The sequence below is a fragment of the Drosophila biarmipes genome, chromosome 3L (genome assembly GCF_025231255.1).
Source record: "Drosophila biarmipes strain raj3 chromosome 3L, RU_DBia_V1.1, whole genome shotgun sequence".
Classification (NCBI taxonomy): domain Eukaryota; kingdom Metazoa; phylum Arthropoda; class Insecta; order Diptera; family Drosophilidae; genus Drosophila; species Drosophila biarmipes.
Window position 1 is genome coordinate 27398458 of NC_066613.1, and position 11419 is coordinate 27409876.

Below are 11419 nucleotides of genomic sequence, written 5' to 3' on the forward strand. Positions count from 1 at the left end.
CTCTCTTTCGCCCGCTCTGTAGCCATCTCTCTCTCCCTCACCCTACCCGTCTCGCTCTTTTGTAGGTGTAGTCGTGGCAAAATTTAAGTGGCCACTTGACTAAATTAATATGACACTGCAGCAAGTGCAAGTGGGCAGGACCTGCCCCCCTGCCGCCCACTGCTATCTGACTTTCGGTCAACAATATGAATAATTAGGACGTCAAGTACTGCACCTGATTTGCACATGGCGAAAGGAAAGGAAAGTAGAGTTGACAGCTGCCTAGGTCCACTTTATAACGAAAAAGTGTGTAATCGAAGAATCAGGGTTTTCAGATTGAGCATTTATAATCAAGTCTTATCTCATTTCAAGTATAAAGTAATATACTATAATGTTGGGAAAAGAAAAGGAATATTTTAACATCATACATTCAGTTAGTAAAAGAACATAAAAATAATAATAATAACAAATCCTAGCCACCCTTGAAACAAATTGGTATAAGCTATACATTTTTATTTGTCCTTAAAATAATATGAATGAAAAATGAATTCTATTTTCGCCTTGGTTCTAATACATGATGCTTACATTTCATTACAGTGCGATCTCCCTCATCTTCAGACCGATTCCTCAATCAATAGAATCCATTCAAAACTGCAAAGCGAGCGCATCATTTGGCTGAATTTGCGTCCAATAATTTACCAAGGCACTTTCCACTCCCTTCTAGAAGTATTCATCAGCACATGTGGCCCAACTGTCGTCTTCCTCTGTCAATTGCCTTAAATGCAATTTAATTTTCCACCTGATGATGTCCTCTATGTGGGGCCTTTGCACTTACGTGTCCTTTCCTATCACAACAAAAGTACCAACAGGAAAACCTCTACGCCAAGAAGAAGAAAATGAGAAAATCCCAGCTGGATTGTCGCCGTTGCACGCTCGCATTTTTTCTTCACACAGCCTGCGTCCTTCATAGTCGTCCTTTTGCCACCCTCTCGGGCCACCCCAGCCTCCATACAAGTTCCCTGGTCCTTTGCCCGCCTCCCCTTTCCCACTTTCCCATTTCCCTGTCCATGTCGGTGTCACACTTGGCTCGCAGTTTTGTGGCCAGGCCAGGGCTATGAAAATAACCATAAGGCAATTGCCCGGGCGGGTTACATGATATGCTGCCCCCTCTTTGGGATCCCGAGTCCCCTCCACTGCGGTGGCACTCATAAGCCTTGAATGGTAAATGTCAAAGTTACTCCTTAGCGTAACATTCGACACATCGGGCGTTGAGGTGTGAGTGGGTCCCAGTGTGTGTGGGTGTGCGTGGGTACACTCAGGCCTACACTGAGGTCAAAAACAGGGAAGCTGGAGAGCTGGGCCTGACGTTTCTGGGACTAAGTCTTATAAGCTAGGCCTCGCTTGAATTTAAATTTGTATAATTTAGAAGCATATTCTTAGATTTTACCGATTTGCAATAAAACAGAAATCTCAAGAGAGTTGAAAATACCTGAAAGGTGTTTAAAAGTATGCAGCGAAGTAAGACATAGATCCTTTGGAATCCAAAATAAAACATAGCATACTTCTAGCGTAAAAAAACTTAATAAGAGATTCATGTGATCTGATGGTCCTATAATATAGAGTAAAGAGATGATCCTCAAACCCACCGGATTTATTTCGTTGACACTGCCCCCCTTTTCCCGCAGTGCACGCCAGGGCTCCCAGCTTGGTTCTGTGCCCAGCCTGGATTACATTACACTAAGTTCTGTGCAAACACAGTTGGCGCAGTTCATTAACATGTTACATGGAGTTCAGTCGGTCTGGGGACTCGACTCCGCTCCACTTTGAGCCTAGGATGCAGGATGTAAGGACGTGGGATGTAAGGACGCAGGATGTAGGATGCTCTTTGGGTCTGTGTTTGTCTGAGCAAATGTATGCGTAGGCACAATATGCCAGCCTATCTGGCTTTCTCGGGGTGCGAGTGTGTGGAGGAGTCGTCTGTATGCTTTGTGCTTTCTTTTTCGCATTTTCCCGATGCGGAAGTGTTGCCCCAGCAGCTGCCTGCTTTCTCCTCCACTTTCCACTTGAAAACGGAGCGGCTCAAAGGCCGTGGAAACACGCCCAGCTCTCGAGTGTGTGTGTTTTAGTCTAAGCTGTGCATTTAAATGTTTTTTTTTTTTTTTTTTTTTTTTTTTAATTAACATCTTTATTTAATATAATCCAGGAACAGATCTAATTAAAGCCTTTAACCTAAATGTTTTCTTAAGTAAATAATCTCTTAATTATAAATTATAATTAGTTTTCAACTTGGTATATAGGAGTAGATCAAATTACGACTAGTTTCAAGTAAATAATATATTCATATTAGTCTCTTAGGAGCAGCCCAAAATGTCTTCTTTTGAGCCTGCGAATTGGGATAGCCCCCTGTAATCTCCGGGCTAGACGATTACGGTGGGCAGTTAGACGGTCGTTGTACCTGCTTGAGAAGAACGATATTTGGTCTTCAACAAGACTCAGGTTTAGGTCATTGTGAAGCGTTTGGCCGCTAACGAACCACTCACAGCCAGTGATTTGTCTTAATGTTTTGTTCTGGACGGTTTGGAAACGTTTTCGGTGGGACGCAGCCGCCACTCCCCAAATTTGGATTCCATATCTCCAAGTTGGTGCGATGATTTGTTGATAAATGTGCCGCTTGCATCTTAGAGATAGTTTGCTTTTCTTGTTTAGCATCCAGAATAATTGGTTCCGCTTTAGGTTGCACATTTTGACGACTCTGGCAATATGTTCTCGGAAGGTTAGGCGTTTGTCCAGTGTGAGGCCTAGGTATTTCGCCTTAGTCGCTTGCTCTATGTCCACATTATTAATGTGGACCACCGGAGTTGTTTTTCGGCGTAACGTAAAGCAAACGTTTACGCATTTGCTTTCGTTGATTTTGATATTGTTCGCCGTGGCCCATTTCTCGAATTCGTTGAGGTAGGTTTGCAGCGTTTGTGAAGACTCGGTCTCACTGTTCGAGGAGCTGAGAAAGCAGACGTCGTCAGCGAAGCTGGCCAGCAGCATTTTGCTGTTGTCGTAGGTCATTTCTTCATAGCTTGGCTTGGGGATGTCTGCTGTAAAGATGGAGTACAGTAGCGGTCCTAAGACGCTTCCTTGGGGAACGCCAGCTGTAATGGCAACATTTGCAGAGATTGCGTCTCTGGACTGGACGCAAAAATCTCTGTTTGTGAGAAACGATCTGATGAGCTTAAACAGGTTGGCTGGCAGCGCTGTTTTGACTTTGGCTAGTAGTCCCGGGATCCAAACTCTATCAAATGCCTGTTGTATGTCAAGAAAGATGCCGTTGCAGTATTCTTTATTGTCGTAGGCCTTCAGGATGTGATTGACTACACGGTGCAATTGCTCAATCGTACTGTGGCCGGCTCTGAATCCGAATTGGTGCATTGGGATAGTATCATTGTCTTCTAGGTGTATTATAAGTCGGGAAGCTATCAGCCTTTCCATTACCTTCGATAAAGAGGGCAGGAGGCTGATAGGCCGGTAGGAGCATGGATCCTGTTCCGGTTTCCCTGGCTTTAGAATCATACTGATTCTAGCACTCTTCCATTTTTTGGGAAAGTATTGCACTCTAAGTATCGCATTGAATATCAATGTGATAAATAATAGTGCTCTCTTGGGAAGGATTTTAAGTACTGCGTTGCTTACTAGGTCATGACCTGGCGCCTTTCGACTTTTGAGGGTACGTATCATGTTTGAGACTTCTTCCAGACGGATATGTCTTATTGGAGGTGACATCTGGAAAGGGCGCTGTAGTATTTCGTTTATTCTGTTGATATCCTCCTCGGATGCGAAATTAAACGCAGTGAATCTGTCGCCAAGGTGTTCCGCAAATGTTTGTACTTGCTCTTCTAAGGAGCGACACCAGTTACCATTGCTGTTCTTCAGAGGCGTAACTTTCTGTGGCATTCTTTTTACTTTTTTGGTAAAGGACCACATATTAAAAATGGAATCATTAGAATAGTCCATATTGGTCAGCATATGTTCGAATTGCGCATTTTTCAATTCAGCCATGGCAACGTGAAGCTCTCTGGCGCATCTATGCCATTGAGCTTTATCCTCAGGACTGTGCGTTCGAATATAACGTCTTCTCAGTGCTCTCTTACGGACTAGAATCTCTGCAATGTTTGGGTCAATTCTATTCGAGTGGCGTATGAGGGCTCTGCCATGATTGTTTGCAGTGTACACGTTTGCACTCCTCGCCGCATTTGTCACGTTGGTAGTGAAGAGGTCTACAGCGTCGTCAATCTCAGCAGCAGAGTTGAGCTCAATGTTAAGGCGTATCGATCTACATAGTTCTTCCTTGAAAACAGCTACATTTGTGTGTTTGCTAAGAAGTTGTCTACGTTGAGTGCATTGTATGGCTTCTGTTTTTAATGTAGTGATGAGAGATAGGTGGTCCGATTCAAGGTCCCAGCTGTCTCTGATGCTTAGCTTGTCGTGTGGAATGTTGCGATAAATTGCAAAGTCTAAACAGGATGGTCTTCGATTTACTGCGCTTGGATAGTATGTTGGTGCTCCAGTCGCCAGGATGTTGGCGTTAATTGAGATGGCGCTTGCGGCAAGTAAGTTACCTCGGTGACAGGTGATCGCAGAACCCCACCATGGATGTTTGGCGTTCCAGTCTCCGCTGATAAATGATCTTGGGAAGTTGAAGTTAGCGAATATGTCATCAAATTCTGATTGAGTCCAGCTGAAGTTCGGAGGGCAATAGATTGATCCGATGAATATTTGTCCTATACATGTTTGGATTCTGGCACCCACGATTTGGACTTTAGCATGGACGATTGGCTCGATGGGAAAGTGATTGATCTTTTTGTTAACCAGGATTGCAGCTCCACCCCTGTGGCTGCCGTCAGGTAGATTTGAAGTGTAGACTTCATATCCAAATAGTTGAAGGTTGGATGTCTTCGTTTCAGTGAGAAGGAGAATGTCAATATTCTCTCTCTCCGCAAGGTGGCCGATTTCCGTCATTTTGCCGGCAGCACCTCGCGTGTTCCAGGTGAGAATTTTTATTTGGGACATTGTGTAAGTTGCGCGTTAATTGCAACCAGCATCTTCAGCATCTGGGCTTGCATGGCGTATAGACCCTCGATAGCTTTTGAGAGCGATGCAACTGCCATTTCTAGTTTAGATTCTTGTGCATTTTGCTGTTGTGACACATCTGGGAAAAAGTGCGCATGATTTTTTGCACCGTAGTGATGTTGCTGTTGAATGGCGTCCTGTAGCCTATTTGTTAGGTTTCCTGGTCGTTTGTTTTGTTTTTCCGTGATTGGATTTGCATTTCTGGCTATTTGAGCATAAGAAACTCCATTTTCATAATGTTTGGGTGTAGAGTTATTGTTTATGCTCACTTTTGGGGTTTTCTGTACATTTTCGTTCATTTTGAGCAATTTTTGATAGGATTTGCAGCCACGGAAGTTAGCTGGGTGATTTTCACCACAGTGAGTGCAAGTTGCTGGTGCTTCTTTGCTTCTGGGACAATCTGATGATTTATGGTAGTCACCGCAAGAGACACAGATAAAAGGTCTGTAGCAATATCTTGCAGTATGACCAAACGATTGGCATCTCCTACATTGCACTATGTCTTGTGCTTTTCTGGCTACTTCAAAACGGACGCGTTGGCGACATAGAGATCGTAGTTGGAGTATATCTTTGTTATTTAGATTCTTTTCTACATTAATGAAGAAGAGGTTCATCTGTTCACCGCTCTTGTTGCTTTTTGGGTTATATATTGATAGAACTTTATGCCCCTGTCTGAGTAATTCCTCTTTGATTTTATGATGGAGCTGTGAATGGTGTAATCCTCGCACAACAACTCTGAATGGTTTCTCGTCTTTCAATTGATAGCAATGGAATTCAATTTTCAGGGAATTTAGTTGTCGTACTACAGCCCTGTAGGTGTTTGCGTCTTTGGTGTAGATTCTGTGAGTGGAGCCCACAGAGGATTTGATTTCAACATTTTCAAGATTTGTAACTTCCTCGATAGCGATAAGAAGTTCGTTCACGTTTGTCACGTCCATAAGAACGATTGGTGGTGGTTTTGGACTACCAGTAGAAGCAGATTTTACCGTAGATGAATCAGTTTTACTTTGTACGTTTGCGTTCTTGTTATGTGCATTGCTGTCTTTAGCCTTAGAAGCGGTGTGAGAACGGTAAGCCGCTGCTGCAGCGCTAGTCGATGGTTCGTCCACACTATTGCAGTCCATCTCATCGTCATCAACTGATAGTGTTTCGAACCTGTTTGCTGACACAGGGTCACTGGGTTCTAAATTTCTAATATCGGCACGTTTTCGTTGACTTATTGGTGAGTTCGATGACCCCTTCCTCTTCTGGCTCTGGATTTTTTGCCATCTGGGTGAATCAGATTCATTGAGGTCCGGTAGAGGGGGGAAGTCTATAGAAGTGCTTAATGCTTTAGGAGGCATAGGCGTTGAGCGCATGCCACTGCATATGCTGGGTGATGATGTAGTGTAGGTATATATTGGACTGTGAGTTGTTGTCAGAGTACTGGTGATACAGGCTGCATTACTGCTTGATACTGCTATACCATATGAGTTAAGCTTGCCGCTAGTGGCCAGATTTTTTGCCAGGGTTAACTCTCCTGGAATCACCTCGTCCATGACGGCTTTTCTCAGAGCTTCGCCCAGAAGCATTGTTTCTCTGGTATTTGCCATTTCTCTCGATTTTATGCAAAGTCGAATGTAAGTCAATCACTGCTTTTATTGCCCCTCTTGTACGGCTGCGCGCAGTGTGAGGGGAACAGCGATGCCCTAGCGGGCACAAATGCAGTCTTGTCGCACTACACTTATGTTGTTGTTGTTGTCCCACTGCCGACACTGCGCTAGACAGCGTCCGAATTTTTATGATCTGTGCTATTATTAGCACACGAAGAATAGATAACAAAATAATAACGCGTAAGCACGCACTTTGTTTTGTTTTTTTTTTTTTTTTCCCACGACACAACTTGTCAAAGAGTTGATGGCCTACTGCATTTAAATGTAAAGCATAAATAATTAACAGACCTCGGAGCTGGGCTCTGCGAATGCAGCTCGAAGGGCGGAACCTCTTTCCCTAATTAGGCGTCAGGGTTTCTAGATCATCATCAGCCCTATTCTCCAGTTAATTTGCAGTTTTAATGCGTTTTCCACTTGTGGCCAGTTGTGGATGGGGCTAACTTTTAACCGAAATAAGGCAGCCAAGCCAAAATTCATTCCCCAACCCGCGGTGCCTTCTAGCCCCCGAAAACCCCCTTCTAAGCCCCGGCTCGACGCCCTCCCAGGGGCATTTGCAACCAGCAGCCGTTGCATACTTTGCGGCGCAAACAAAACCAATCCCAGTAGCCGCAGACCGGCCACGCCCCCTCACCATATATGTTGCACGTCAATGAGTCCCGAAACAAAACCCCAAAAACAACTCTCACAGACGGCTGCCACACACTCAGACTGGGATGAAAATGAGCACGGCGAGAAATAATTTCAGGCTAAGTGCAGACAGCAATAAAGGGCCTATATTTTATATATTTATTTTAGAACCCTTCAACATCCTAACATGATAATGCTTCTTTTGCTTGGTTCTGTAATTTTCTTATTATCTATATTATCTTGACCTCGTGTATTTGATTCAATAACTGGTTCTTGAAATACAAAAAAAAGAGAATAAATTTAGGTAATTAAAAAAAAGAAGATATGTAATTTTTTTGCGTGCATCGTCGGCTGCCATTCGCTGCAAGGCAGGCCTTAAAACTCGCAGCAATTCGTTTTAATGAATCCATCTACATCCACATCCACAGACAGATCCTCGTCCTTCATGCAGGCCACAGGATGCACTGGGAAATGGAGGAGCAGGGGAGCAGCGAAGCAGGATGTGGGGAGGTGGAGGCCGGCTCGACTCGAAGCGGTTGCATCTCTGGCCGGAGAGGAACTGATTGTATCAACTTCCTAAGTGGATTTTGCAGTCCAACTGGCATTAAGCTCTTGGCCGCAGGTAATTTCGTATGAATGAAAAGCAAAAGTCTGCCCCAGCCCAGTTTTCCATTTTCCACTCCCATTTCCCCGTTTCCGTATTCGTATTCTGCGGTGTTTCTTGCGCTGCTGCAGTTTGTTTTGTTGCCCAACGACAATGACAGCAGCCTGAAGCCCTCAGTCCCATTTCTCGCATTTGCGACAGTGAAACCTGCAGGTTGAAGCCAAAACTTCTCAAGAAACAAGAAGTTACAAATAAATATCTACCAAAATCATTGCGTAAATCAAAATCAAACTAATTAAAACAAGTTAAAATCCCATATGTTTTGCATTATCTTTCAAAGCTGTGTAGAAGTATGCAACAGAAACTGTATTCTACATTCAAAATACATACTTTGAGGCGCTTGTTTTTCAAACAAATTTTATGATATATATCTAGACCCAATTTTTCCCTGAAAATCCCCACTGTAGTCGACTTTGCATATGAGCAGCCTGCAATTCCTGGAGGGGCCCGATGACCCAACTACCCGAACCGCCCCGAGCGCAAATCTCTGACATTTCATGCCTTTTTGAGGTTTTCTGGTCGCGAGCTCCGCTGTCCTGGCCTTCGTCTCAGGCCGCTCCCCGTTTTCCGGCTTTTCTTTTCGCCTCTGTAGTGACATTGTCTTTCAATAAACATTCATTCCTATGGTCGAGGCGGGAAAGGGGGCGGAAAAGGTCCTGGGAATCCGCCGACACAATCCTCCTTGGTTCCGTTATGATTTTTGTTTGCCTGTCAAACTTTGCTCGCCCTCTCAACTGCTTCTGTATGCGACTTTTCCTGCTGTGGCTTTTCGCACTCATGAATTTTTAAGCGGCATCTCTGCAGTTGCCAGAAAACAGCAACTAACACCAAGGCCCCGTCCTTTTCCTGACCCACCCGCCTCCGCTGTGCCCGGCAAAGTTGAAATAGTTTCAATGCAATTTTGATGATTCGATGTTTTGGGGAAACTGCTGCAGCTTCGCTCCTCTTCACCTTGGCAGGTGTGCCAAAAGCGGGGAAAGCGCTCTAAACAGGGAGAAAATGATAACTAAAGTAGGGAAAAGTTCCATGTATTTGCAAGTACTTAAATCTTATCACATCATATTCATAATGTGTATTTGCGAGCTATTCGTGAAACTTAAATTAAGATCAATATTACTTCATTTTTTTCCCTGTGTATGGTATGGCTCCCCTCCTATTAGGTGCGTATCGAGGCACTCAGAATATCAGAATGGGGTTTCCTAAATTAAAAACACTGTCAAACTCCCTGAGTTCCCAGAGCCAATCAATCCGCACATTAAATGGGAATTGGTTGCAGGTCATGAAATTCTAACTGCCCACTCGAAACTCTGTGACAGATTCGCATCGCATTTCTGTTTATTAATTTGCAGACACCCCGTAGTCGGGCGTCATCGAGTTTCGATTGGTTACACATTAAAATTGAGGCGAAAAAGCAGTAGTGCACTTTTTCGAGATCCCATAAAACCCACGAAAATATCGCATAATAGAGGTGAGTGAGAAATGTGCGGCGAATTGTTTTTGATAGATTCGCTCATAAATTGGCTGGCATTTGTTCAGTCGCGTGGAAGGGCCATAAAACTCATAAACAGCGCGAAAGCAGCAAGTAAGGCGAGGAAAAAACGAAACTGCGAAATACTATCGCCATTGGGTAAGATAAACCCTAACAAACCAGGAAAGTACGTGGGTTTTACTGATTACTGAGCTGCGATGCGTTTTCGTCACATCATTCTACAGTTTATTATCTGAAAGATTTAATCATATGCTCCCTGTTTATAAATAGCAATCGAGATTTTACTGGTAGGTGCTTTACTTTCTAGGCGTTGATCCAGCAAGAAAGAACTCTCTATCTCCGGGCTCTACTATCATGATTACTCTATTTTCAGCACTGCTCACACTGCAATTGGGTTAGAAGTAATTAGGAATATGAATACTTTAAGGAACCGAAAACATGATAAAAGCTTATTTGATTTGAATCTTAAGAGGCCATATTGTGGGAGTGAACCAATATAATGACTTAAGAGCACTTTGTTGAAGTATGATGTGATAACACCTTAGAGAAAAACCCACAATCAACGGCCATCAGTAATTGTATTTGCCTTTGGCAAGCACTACGCAAACTTTGTCATTCATAAAATGTATGCTTGTAACTGGGCAATTGTAAATTAAAGCTATCAGTTGGATTGAAGTGGCCGTACTGAGAGATTAACTTTTTTAGGTACGTGAAAAGAATCTTAAGTGAGATTCTGGATGCATGGTTGTAAGAAGAATCAACTCTCACAACTATAAATGCATTATCGTAGACCTTTTATTTCATTTATCTACTTTCATCTTTTCGAAAAAGGTAGCTTTGATGCAGATTTTCAGGGACTGTAACAGCTCGTTTTTCCTTAATCGATGGTGTGTGTTACCCGGTATTCACTGTAATCACACCCGATAAATAAACAGGCAGAAGAGCGGTGGGAAAAACGAGTAGGGCGGTGAAGTTTATGCTCGTTGTCTCTGCTGTCCCTGTGTTTGCACAATTCAATTCATCTTTTTTGCCGACTGCCGAGGGTTTTTAATTGAGTTGCGTTGTTGCTGCTGCTGGGGCTGCAGCAGCGTGATTTTCGTTTTAAAATTAAATGGAAATGCAATTGTTTTAAGCGCGCAAACTTGTTGCAATTTTCGTTTATTGCTTTATCTTGTCGGGTTCTTTCAACTCCGCCGCCTTTCTCTCGCCCCCCCCCACTCGCACTTTCTCGGCGTCGTGTTATTGCCACTTGTCGGAGTGACAGAGACTCGTGCTGAGCGTGGGAGTGGGACGGCTGCGTTAAGATTAAAGACGCATTCTTCTTGAGTTTCCAGCTCACCTCGCATTTGTTTCACTGCCGTCTGGAAGGAATTTATGTCTTCGGAGCAATAACCCCCAATTTTTATTGATGCAGGTGATTAGCCGAAAGCGAATCGACCCCGAGTACTTGAGATACACATGGACGATTGGCACTACGCGACTGATAACGGGGATTGGAACGAACAGCACTAATTAAAAATGTTTACACCTGTTGGAAGGCTAGAAACCGAAACAGCGCGCCTGGAAAGTGGAAGTGACTGACGGCGGCAAGGTTCCAGGCTGAACTGAGCGCCGAGCCGAAGAAAAGTGGAGAACCGAAAGCGCAGAGAGTGGGAGTGGAAGTGGAAGAGAGCTGGCGAGAAGAGTGCAAGATTGCGAGACTGGGAGATTGGAAGAGCGTGAGCCAGAGAGCTAGTAAACCGTAAAACCTGCCAGACCAGAGTTGTTAGTGATAGGCCCTGGACGAGCGGGAGGTAGGAACCATGCGAGGGGTACGGGAAATGGACAGCTAGAGTTCCAGGCGAGCACTGGAATACGCTTTCATAGATTGGAAGAGCCCGCTCTGGGAAA

General features: G+C 44.0%; 1 protein-coding gene across 1 annotated transcript in view; it reads right to left on the reverse strand.

Moving 5' to 3' along the window:
* Positions 1–11151, reverse strand: part of LOC108029439 (glucose transporter type 1) — a 48009-nt gene extending 36858 nt beyond the window's left edge. Inside the window, 1 exon segment of the mRNA XM_050886532.1 lies at positions 10869–11151. The gene's annotated coding sequence lies outside the window, so the exon portion shown is untranslated.
* Between the last annotated feature and the right edge of the window lie 268 nt (positions 11152–11419).